Below are 13,074 nucleotides of genomic sequence, written 5' to 3' on the forward strand. Positions count from 1 at the left end.
TCTTTTTCCCATTTTATGTTCTTGCCTCCCTTGTCAAAGATTAATTGACTGAAGGTGTCTGGGTTTATTTCTGGGTTCTCTCTTCTGTTCCATTGGTCTGTTTGTTTGTTTTGGTACCAGTACCACACTGTCTTGATGACTGTGGCTTTGTAATAGTGCCTGAAGTCTGGGAGAGTTATGCCTCCTGCTTGGTTTTTGTTCCTCAGGATTGCTTTGGCAATTCTGGGTCTTTTGTTGTTCCATATAAATTTTTGGATTGTTTGTTCTAGTTCTGTGAAAAATGCCATGAGTAATTTGATAGGGATTGCATTGAATCTGTAGATTGCTTTGGGTAGTATGGCCATTTTTACAATATTCATTTTTCCAATCCAGGAACATGGAATACCTTTCCATTTCTTTGAATCCTCTTTAATTTCCTTGATTAATGTTTTATAGTTCTCAGCATGTAAGTCTTTCTGCTCCTTGGTCAGGTTTATTCCAAGGTATTTTATTTTGGGGGGGGGTGTGATCTTAAAAGGTATTGTATTTTTGTATTCCTTTTCTAATATGCCATTGTTAGTATACAGAAATGCGACTGATTTTTGGATGTTAATCTTATATCCTGCTACTTTGCTGAATTTGTTGATCAGTTTGAGTAGTTTTTGGGTTGAGTCCTTAGGGTTTTCTATATGTAGTATCATGTCATCTGCATACAGTGATAATTTTACCTCTTCTCTTCCAATTTGGATACCTTTTATTTCTTTTGTTCATCTGATTGCTGTGGCTAGGACTTCCAATACTGTGTTGAATAAAAGTGGTGAGAGTGGGCATCCTTGTCTTGTTCCAGATTTTAGTGGGAAGACTTTCAGCTTTTCTCCACTGAGTATTATGTTTGCTGTGGGTTTGTCATAAATGGCTTTTATTATTATGTTAAGGTTTGTTCCCTCTGTACCCACTTTGGTAAGAGTTTCGATCATGGATGGATGTTGGACTTTGTCAGATGCTTTTTCTGCATCTATTAAGATGATCATGTGGTTTTTGACTTTTCTTTTGTTAATGTGGTATATGATAATGGGGTGTATGTTAATTTGCATATGTTGAACCATCCTTGTACACCTGTGATGAATCCCACTTGGTTGTGGTGTATGATCTTTTCTATATGTTGTTGGATTCGGATGGCTAAAATTTTGTTGAGAATTTTTGTGTCTACGTTCATCAAAGATATTGGCCAATAGTTTTCTGCAGGAGACTTTAACACTCTACTTACTTCCATGGAAAGGTCATCCAGACAGAAACTCAATAAGGAAATACAGGCCTTAAATGACACATTAGGTCAGATGGACATAAATTGCATTTATATAACATTCCATCTGAAAGCAGTAGAATATACATTTTTCTCAAGTGCACTTGGGACCCTCTCCAGGATAAATCACATGCTGGACCACAAATCAAGACTGAGTAAATTCAAGAAATCTGACATCATATCAAATATCTTTTCTAACCACAACACTATGAGACTAGAAATCAACTACAGGAAAAACTGCAAACAACACAACAAATATGTGGAGACTAAACAATATGCTTCTAAACAATCAATGGATCACTGAAGAAATCAAAGTGGATTTTAAGAGCAAAACAGAGCAATTTAAACTTTCTAATCATGGGAATGACACTGAGTAGAGAGATTACTTTGAAAATAAGATAGTAAATTGATGATTAAAGAAAATGCAGCAGAAAGTAACCAGTTGGGCAACTTTGATAGTAACTCAGGTGAGAATCACTGGAAGTCTTAAATAAAATAAATGGAGAGAAATTTTATACAATAACATTTTAGTCACTAAGTATTAGTGATTCAGTTGATATGAAATGAGCTCTTTTTACACTGAAATAAATTTAGTAAAATGCCAGAAAATCATATTTGGGAATATGACCAGTGAAATATTTTAAGTGATTATATGTAGTTGAAATTTATCAGTTATAAAATGAAATGTATCATATTTATCATTATTTACCTGGAAGTTTTACTTGATCCCAATACAAATGATTGATGAAGATAAGTGAAAAACAAATGAGCAGGGAAAAAGAAGCAAAACTGACAAGTACATAGATTACCTGTCAGTATATTGCCAAAAAAAAAAGAGATTGTTTTCTACTGACTAAATGAATTGAAGTCGAGTTTAAATTTGTTGCTCTTACTTTTCGAATGAGTTTTAACATTTTAAATTATCTCATTAACAACTGAATTGTTTCCCAGGAAACTTTTCCATTTATTTAACAAGATACAGAAAAATTATCTCTCAACTTTACAGATTATTTTAATTTTGTACACACATCCTCATATGTTCTACTAGGTGAAATGTGTGCTTCAGAGAATTTTCAGGGTCATTTCCATTATTTTTCTATTTTTGAATTTACATTAAAATGTTTTGTTTATTTCGGATGAACTGGCAGGAAAAAATTTTGACACATTATGCTATTACCATTTTCTAGATTAAGATATTCTTTTATACTAAATAATACTGTCATATAAATGTTCTTACTCTTTTCTGAAACACTGTATGGCATAAACAGGGACAACATTTAACTGTGCTAGTGAACACAACCATATGGTATACCAGTTTCCCATGATTGCTGTAATAAAATACTACAACCTGAGCAGCTTAAACCAGCACAAATTCATTTTCTTACATTTCTGGAGGTCAGAAATCCTAAACGGATTTCACTGGGCGAAATAAAGGTGTAAATGGCACCATGTTCCTTCCAGAATCTCGCAAAGAAAAAAACCTGTTTGCTTGCCTTCTTAAGTTTCTCCTGGACTCTGAATTTCTTGGATTATGACCGCTTCTTTTTTTTCAATGCCAGTAATGTGGATTCTTCTCTTTCTGATTCTGCTAACTGGCTTTCATCATACAGTCTTCTAACCTTGTGTCTATAGTCAAATTATTTATCCTCCTTTTGCAAGGGTAATTCTAAGGATTCTTTTCTTTGTCAGATACTTCAATAACTCAAGATTTTTAATCTTCCCTGTAAAATCTCATTAGCCAAGTAAGCTAATATTCAGTTTCCTGAGATTAAGACCTGGCTACTTCAGAGCCATTATTAAACTTACACATATAAGAACACCCCACAATACCAGTATTAACTTTTTTCCTTGGGCATTTTACTTTCACCTTTCCTAATGCTAGAAGCAGAGTTTCATGTCTGGATCCACTATGTATTTTTGGTGTTTGGGCTCTGGATAGAGGAAGCAGTCAATAAAGTTGACTTAGAAAAATGATTCTCCAACAAGGTTATTTCTGTGCTGTATTCTCACTTCTATAATTTCCCACTGAAGTTATGTACAATATGGTGAATTTATTTTTCTTTGAGCAGATGAGATAGAAAGATGGCAGCCCAGGCAACTGGAATACATGTGCCCTAACTGGGAACAAAGAGGACTCTCTTCTCCCTTTTCTCAAGAAGACCTGCTCTCTTCTCCTCTCTGGCTTTAACTGAGAGAACAGAACTCTGTAAAGCACAGAGAATCAATATTTATGATGGATATGCCTGGAGCAAGAATGCTCTGATCATCCTATTATATGTGCCAATATTTCTGATCTTCAAAAAAGTCTAAGGCGCTCTGCTCAGAAAAGGCATATTTTTAACCCTGGTGGCCTAAACCACAAATTCCAACTACTTAATTACATTCTGCCTAGAGTATCCTTCCAACTGTTCCAGAACTCATGGTGGTTTTCATTTCCTATCCTAAGCTGCTGGGTTGTTGCACTATTGTTATTATTTAACATTCCTGAGAGCAGACAGATGTGCTTTTTGAAACAGGAATATATATTTCCTATTGAATAAGCTAATAGCCTAAAATCTGGTTGCCATATTCTGTCTCTAAAGTTGAACAAAAGCATTGCATTAAAGGAAACATAATAAAAGGAAACAGTGAAAGAAAATACAAGAAAGGGCATGTGTCCTCGTTAAAACCCAAACCAGCTGATATGGAGAATATACTACTTTGTGACTTTGGATCTGGTTAATGTTCTCATTTGACTAAAAACAATAAAACACTTGTGCTTGTGTTATAAATGGACAGGGTTATTATTTCCTAAGAAAATTATTTAAATAATTTTAAAGGAAGGATTACAGGAGAATGGGACATTTTTGTACAGCAGCAGCATTCCACTTAAACAACTACTGTACTTTGTAACTCTCCATTCTTCCCATTCTCATTTCTTTCAAATCATTTTATACAGCTTTCAGATTTCTTAACATTGTAATTCACTCACTGTTAGAATCATATAGCTATTACAAAAAAAATCACAGACTATGAAAATTTTGACAGCAAAGGGGTGGTGTAGCAATAACTGATTATTATAAGCCCCTTGTGCTGCTTTTCTATTTCAATGGAAGGGTTCTCTCTCCTTTTAAGAAATATCCCTTCACTATTGCTTTGAGACTATGCCCTCTGCCTTGGGCAATTTAACCTACCAACCGGCTCTCTCTGTTCTTACTTCAGCCTCCACCTATATACTTGTCTTTCAAACTTTAATGTGAGTACGCCAAGTATCTTTCATGTAGCGTGATGCAATATTCTGAAAAAAGAGGTGAATATTCTATCTCTTTTGCACTTCCTGAGCAGGACTCTCCTCCAGTTCTGTCATGTCATCTCTTTGCCTTGGTGAGGACTGCAACTATGGAAGCTAGATTTCATTTAGTCAGAGGCATTCAATGTTCAGCTTCTGACATCCAGAATAAAATACATGAGTTGACTACAAGACTGAAGGTTTGAAAGTCAGGCTTTGTTAAAAAAATAATTTTTTTTCCTAAAGCCCTCTAGCTTCTACTAATGTAATAAGGTATTAAATATTTGGTTTGTCAGACTAAATCATAGATATTTTCTATTTACCAAGGATAAAGAGAAGTCAGAATATGTTATAAAGAAAGTCAGACATTAAGGGAGGTGGGGAAACCTTTCTACTCCTGTTGCTAGGCCAGGGCTAAAGTATGTGATGAAACCCACATATCTTGATCGCCTCTGTGTAGGCTATGGCTCTAAATGTGACATATGCTATTAAATGTGAAGAAAAGCTAAGAGTAGAGGGAAGCTAATACCATTTCCTGTTTAGAACCTTGGGAGGAGGGACACAGGCAGGTTCCTTTGATATCAAACACCTGCACCAGGTTTCTTCCACTGGAAATCAGTATGGGTGTGTGTGTGACACTTGAGGGACTCTTTTGCCCAATTGCATGAGTGATGTGTTTTCCTGGGGCCCAAACACCATTTTGGGATGGAAGAAGGGAATGTGAAGAATACTTCTGATGAGACTTTGAACTGATTCTTTATCCACAAGACATTTATGTAAAAAGAAACCATTTAAACCAAATAAGTCTGAGGCACATTTTCCTAGCAAGTTTAGGTAAGTTTTTACCTCCACTAACCAGAAGAGTGAAATACTGGCTATTTATCAGATATTTTTGAATGCCTAATATCTGTGAAACACCCTTCTTGTATTTGGAGAGTTTGCCACATTTTGAATATAGCCTCTGCTAAAAAGAAGCCAGAACTATTCCCGCAATCTTTCTTGTTACTAATATCCAGACTCTCATAAGACTTTGAATTTAAAATAAGCAAAGTGTCACAAGCACAGCAGCGCTAGCATCTGGCTACTGACATCAGGCCATGCTCTTGTTGGCATGAGCTATGAGTATCCAATATCATCAGTGTAAACCGTGTTTCTCATTATCAGTGCTGAGTAATAACAGCCAAGGGTTTTCCTTGGAGTAACCTCATTTTGTAGTTGCTTACTATTCCTTGGTGGTGGCTTCCATGCTTGACTCTCTGACTGCAGAGATTCTAGGAACTTCATCATGCTTTATTAAATTTATTTTCTGATTAAACAAATTATTGACCACTAGGAACCATAGCTAGCTACAGTAAAATTTATGAATGCTTACTATACCTATACTTACACTGGTTTAAGCACTTAAGCATGTTTCATTTATCACATGTAACTCCCCTCAACAATATTAATAGAACATATACTATTATTATCTACATTTTACATATGAGACAACTTAGATGGAAGGAGATTCAATGATTTTCCCAAAGTTGTTTGTTAACCAGTGAGTGGTAGAGCTGAGATTCAAACTCAGTCAGTCTAGGGGAAGATGGGGTTAAGATGGCAGAATAGAAGGACTGGAGCTCAACTGCTTTCCTAAAAACAATAAAATTTGCAACCAAATACTGAGAAATATTCAACCAAATGGACTGGAAACTTTCTAAAAGATATCCTACTCCAACAGACAAAGAGGAGGACACATCAAGAGGTACGAGGGGCGATTATGTGATATGAGCAACCCCGTACCTCCTGGGTGGGAAGCCCACAGACTGGAAAGTAACTGTATCACACAGACTCACCTACAGGAGTGAGAGTTCTGAGCCCCACATCAAAATCCCACGTGTGGGGATCTGGCACTGGGAGAAAGAGCCCCAGAGCATCTGGCATTGAAGACCAGTGGGGCTTGTGTGCAGAAGCTCCACGGGACTGGGGGAAATGGTGACCCCATTCTTAAAAGGTGCACACAGACTTTCACATGCACTGGGTCCCAGAGCAAAGCAAATTCTCCATAAGAATCTGGGTCAAACCTGACTGCAGTTTTTGGAGGACCTCCTGGGAAAACAGGGGTGAATGTGGCTTGTTATGAGGGAAGGACATTGGAAGCATACCTCTTGGGAATCTTCCTCTTCTTCACCTCTCTGGAGGTGGCCATTTTGGGAAAATCTGGCCCCACCCATCAGTGCTGAGAAGCCCCAGGGCAAACAACAATCCAGGTGGGATCACAGCCTCACCCATCAGTAAACAGGCTGCCTAAAGACCCCCCAGGCACATAACTTCCTCTAATCTCACCCAGAGACAAAGCCCCACCCACCAGAGGTACAAATGCAGTACAAATAGGAATCAGCTCCATCTACCAGTAGGCAGGCATCATTCCCTCCCATCAGGAAGCCTACAGCAAGCCCCCCCCTACCAACTTCAGCCAGACACCAGAAGTAAGAGATGCTAAAACTCTATTGTCTGCAAAAAGGTCACCACACCAAAAACCTATAAAAATGAAAAGATAGAGAGCTCTAACTCAGATAAGGGAGAAGGAAAAAACCCCAGAAAAACAGGTAAGTGATCAGTAGATTCTCAGCAAGACATTGGAAATAAACTGGAGCCAAAGATGGATAACTTGGCTAACTGGAGCCAAAGATGGATAACACTGAGCAAAGAAATACAAGATATAAAACTTAAGCAAGAAGAGATGCAAAATGCAATAACTGAAATAAAAATATTCATTACAAACAGCCAACAACAGAATCCAGGAGGCAGAAGAATGAATAAGTGAGGTGGAGGACAGATTAGTGGAAATTACGGATGCAGAACAGAAAAGAGAAAAAAGACTGAAAACAAATGAAGAGAGTCTCAGAGATCTCTGAGACAACATTAAATGCACCAACATCCATATTATAGGGGTGCCAGAAGGAGAAGAGAGAGAGAAGGGGTCAGAAAAAATGTTCCAAGAGATAATAGCCAAAAACTTCCCTAACATGGGAAAGGAACCACTCAAATCCAATCCAGGAAGCACAACAAGTACCATATAAAATAAATGCAAGGAGGAATACTCTGAGATGCATATTAGTCAAACTGACCAAAATTAAAGACAAAGAGAAAATATTGAAAGCAGCTAGGGAAAAGAAACAAATGACATACAAGGGAACCCCAGTAAGGTTATTGGCAGATTTTTTAGCAGAAACTCTGCAGGTCAGAAGGGAGTGCCATGATATACTTAACATGATGAAAGGAAAAAACCTCCAACCAAGATTACTTTACCCAGAAAGGTGCTCATTCAGATTTGAAGGAGAAATCAAAAGCTTCACAGATAAGCAAAAGCTAAGAGAATTCAGCAACACGAAACCAGTTTTACAACAAATACTAAAGGAACTTCTCTAGGCAGAAAAGAAAAGGCCACAACCAGAAACAAAAATACCACAAATGATAAGGCTCACCAGTAAAGGCATATATACAGTAAAGATAGGAAATCATTCATGCACAATTATGCCACCAAAATCAGAATTCGTGAGAAGAGGAGGGTACAAATGCAGGACACTGGAGATGCATTTGAAATTAATAGACCAACAACTTAAAACAATCTCGTATATGTATATAGACTCTTCTATCAAAACTTCAGAATAACTACAAACCAAACTCTACAATTGATACACAAACAAATAAGAAAAATCAACTCAAATGCAACACTAAAGATAGTCATCATACCATAGGAGGAGAGAACAAGAGAAGAAGGGAGGACAAAAGAGCAACAAAAACAAATCCAAAGCAATTGATAAAATGGCAACAAGAACATACACATCAATAATTACCTTAAATGTTAATGGACCAAATTCCCAAACCAAAAGACATAGACTGGCTGAATGGATACAAAAACAAGACCCATATATATGCTGTCTTCAAGAGACCACTTCACTTCTAGGGAGACATACAAATTGAAAGTGAGAGGATGGAAGATAATATTCTATGTAAGTGGGATTCAAAACAAAGCTGGAGTAGCGATAATCATATCAGACAAAATAGACTTTAAAATGAAGAATATTTTAAGGGACAAGGAAAGTCACTACCCAGTGATCAAAGGATCAATCCAAGAAGAATATATAACAATTTTAAATATCTATGCACCCAACATAGGTTCATCACAGTATATTAAGCAACTGCTAAAAACCTTAAAAGGACAAATCGACAATAACACACAATAACACAATGATAGTGGGGGACTTGAACACTCCACTTACAGCAATGGACAGATCATCCAGATGGAAAATCCATAAGGAAACACAGATCCTGAATGAAGCATGGACTTAACAGATATTTATAGGACATTCCATCCAAAATCAACAGAATACACATTCTTCTCAAGTGCATATGGAACATTCTCTAACATTGATCACATCCTGGTCTACAAATCCAGTCTTGGTAACTTTAAGAAAATTGAAATCATATCAAGCATCTTTTCTGACCACAACACTATATGACTGAAAATCAACAACAAGAAAAAAACTGCAAAAAACACAAACACGTGGAGACTAAACAACATGCTGCTAAACAACCAATGGATCACTGAAGAAATCAAAGAGGAAATTAAAAAATGCCTAGAATCAAATGACAACAAAGACACAACACCTCAAAAACTATGGGATGCAGCAAAAGCAGTTCTAAGAGGAATGTTTATAGCAATACAAGCCTACCTCAGGAAACAAAAAAAAGCTCAAATACACAAGCTAACTTTACATCTAAAGCAGCTAGAGAGAGAACAGACAAGACCTAAAGTTAGCAGAAGGAAAGAAATCATAAAGATCAGAGCAGAAATCAATGAAATAGAAACAAAGAAAACCATAGGAAAGATCAATGAAATGAAAAGCTTGTTCTTTGAAAAGATCAACAAAATTGATAAACCCCTAGCCAGACTTATCAAGAAAAAAAGAGAGAGGACTCAAATCAATAAAATTAGAAATGAAAAAGGAGAAGTAACAATGGACATCACAGAAATACAAAGGATCATAAGAGACTACTATAGGGAACTATATGCCAATAAAACAGAAAACCTAGAAGAAATGGACAAATTCTTAGAAAAGTACAATCTTCCAAAACTAAACCAAGATGAAATAGAAAAGATGAACAGACCAATCGCAAGTACTGAAATTGAAACTGTGATTAAGAAACTTCCAACAAACAAAAGTCCAGGACCAGATGGCTTCACAGGCAAATTGTATCAAACATTTAGAGAAGCGTGAACACCTATCCTTCTGAAACTATTCCAAAAAATTGCAGAGGAAGGGACACTCCCAAACTCATTCTAGGAGGCCACCATCACCCTGATACCAAAACCAGACAAGGAGACCACAAAAAAAGATAACTACAGGCCAATTTCACTGATGAACATTGATGCAAAAATCCTCAACAAAATACTAGCAGACCAAATCCAAAAGTACATTAAAAGGATTGTACATTATGATTGAGTGGGATTCATCCCAGGGATGTAGTCATTCTTCAATATCCGCAAATCCATCAGTGTGATACACCACATTAACAAACTGAAGAATAAAAACCATACAATCCTCCCAATAGACTCAGAAAAAGCCTTTGACAAAATCCAACACCCGTTTCTGATAAAAACCCTTCAGAAAGTGGGCATAGAGGGAACTTACCTCAACATAATAAAGGCCATATATGACAAACTCAGAGCTAACATTTTCAATGGTGAAAAGCTGAGAGAGTTCCTGCTGAGATCAGGAACAAGACATGGATGTCCGCTCTCACCACTACTATTAGAACATAGTGTTGGAAGTTCTAGCCACAGCAATTAGAGAAGTAAAAGAAATAAAAGGAATCCAAATTGTAAAGAAAGAAGTAAAACTATTCCTATTTGCAGATGACATGATACTATACCTAGAGAATCCTGACGACTGTATCAAACTCAGCCAGTCGAGCCTCAGAGCCCATATTTTTACTTCTATGCTTTAGACCTCATAACATATTGATAACTTTTAAATATATATCTTTATATATTATAACCCTCCCTTCTCTCTATATGTATATCTACATATATAGTATATGTGTAAATCACTAGCTATATACATTGCATGTATCTTAAGAACATCCTCTACCCACCTCATACTGTTTACAAACACCACTTAGTTCCTAATCTTGCTAGATGTGATGAAAGTATGGCTTACTCTTGCTTTTCCCACTTTATTCCCTATCTTCTACTTTGAATCACTAAAACACAGCTTCCTCTCCTATTGTTCCCTGAAACTACTTTTTGCCACAGTCACCAAAGGTGTTATCAATAGTCTTTTTTAAAATCTTTATTCTTACTCTTTCTATAGCATTTGGTATGTGATTCCTTATTTCTTTCTTGACTTTTTCTTTCTTTTCTTCTTTTATATTTTTGTTTTGTTTTGTTTTTTTAGAGCCATACCCATGGCAGATGGAGGTTCCCAGGCTAGGGATCAATTCAGAGCTGTAGCTGCTGGCCTATACCATAGCCACAGCAACAAGGGATCTGAGCCATGTCTGCTACCTACACCACAGCTTATGGCAATGCTGGATCCTTAACCCACTGAGTTAGGCCATGGATCAAACCCACGTCCACTTGGATACTAGTTGGGTTCATTAACCACTGAGCCAAGATGGGAACTCTGTTGACTTTTTAACTATTTAGTTTCTGTGATATTTTTGTGACTCCGTTTTTATCTTAGAGCTCTGGTCATTGTTGTTCAGGGCTCTACATGGGCTCTATTTCTTCTGACATACCTTAAACACCATTTAAAATTATCAGTCTTTTTTCATTTTCCCTGTGAACTCATATACATCCTTAATATAGAAACAGTGAATCTCTAATATGTACTTCAGCAAATACATTTATACTAGGATCTATAATTACACATCATACTGTTTATTGGAAATTTCCCCAGTACGTTCCAAAGATATTTCAAGTTTAAACTTAGTATTTTCCAAAACTTATTCCTTTCCTTCTCAAGTTTATCCCTCTCCTTCATTCCCATTATCAGTTAATGAAAGAACCATCAACTCACTCAGACAAAAAGCCCAGAAGTCGTCTATTCCTTTTTTTTTCCACCTCATGCTCCATCTCAATTCACTATGAAGCACTAAATACACTACTTACTTAATAGGATATCCATTCTATCCTCACCATCTCTACCAGCTGTTTTATCCTTTTGTATTGCTTACTGAAACAGCCTCCTAAATCCATCTATATGGGATTTCCTCTTCACATTTTCCACCTCCAGAATAAGCTTTAAAAGGCATAAAGATAATTGTTTTATTTCTCATTGAACATCTTTCAGTTGCTCCCCATTACTCAGGGTCCAGTCCGACCTTCTCAGCCACCAGTACTTATTTGATCTGGCCTGTGCTTATCTAGATACTTTATTATCATACAATGCTGTGTGTACAGACCGCATTGCATCAAACTGATTTATTTGCAATTTCCTCTTAAACACATCTTACACACCTATTTGCATTTGCTGTTAAATTCATGTGAAACCACTGGCTTACTCCTACTCATCCATCAAAACTCATCTCAAATTATATGCTGTCCATGTCTTCCTGTGTGCTCCTCTTAATGATAACACTATTAACTATGATATTCTCTCATTCACTAGACTTGGAACTTTCAGAAGAGATTTGCTATGTATTTTGTCTCAGAATATTCAGGCCTCCAATAATGACTAGATTATTGCAGAAACTAAATATTACTTTGCAAATGAAATGGTATCCAAATTGTACATATTTATTTGTGAAATTGAGTGAACTAAGGTCCAGAAAGGTTAAGCGATTTGTCCACTGTTGTACCACTAGTAAATGACAAAGATGTAACTCTTCATTTTTTTTATTTTTATTTTTTTGTCTTTTTGCCTTTTCTAGGGCTGCACCCATGGCATATGTAGGTTCCCAAGCCAGGGGTCCAATCGGAGTTGTAGCCAGCAGCCTCCACCAGAGCCACAGCAGTGCCAGATCTGAGCTGCATCTGTGACTTACACCACAGCTCATGGCAATGCCGGATCTTTAACCTACTAAGTCCTATATTGGTAAAGATTAAATAAAGCAGTGTTTTACAATCCTTAACACAATGTGTGGCACTTATAAAGAGCTATTATCTTATAGTTTGGTTGACCCCTCATGCCTATCCTACTTCATTTCTGATTTATTCAGAACTAGAAATAATGCTAATCAGGTAAATGCAGAATTTCATCTATGACATGTGTTCAGGATATTGCCTAGAGAACAAAGGTTTTTGAAGCCACATTTTTTCAAAGGGTGGAATCAGGTCTCATACTATCATCCTTGCCCACAATCGTTGCCACCATAAGGTTCCTTCCTTGCCAGAAAATGAAGCTTGCTCTTAAACAGACAGTTGTTGACTTTGATTCAAATTCTTCTTGGCATGTTTACTTCTAAAGACACTTTATTTTGTGATTGATCAACATAGGTCTGAGAGGTGTTTTTTTGCCCCAAGTTTTCAAGTCAT

The sequence above is a fragment of the Sus scrofa genome, chromosome 8, assembly GCF_054392235.1.
Source record: "Sus scrofa isolate SSC_HxYL_T2T_F1_AM1 chromosome 8, Sscrofa_HxYL_maternal_Yorkshire_Landrace_v2.0, whole genome shotgun sequence".
Classification (NCBI taxonomy): domain Eukaryota; kingdom Metazoa; phylum Chordata; class Mammalia; order Artiodactyla; family Suidae; genus Sus; species Sus scrofa.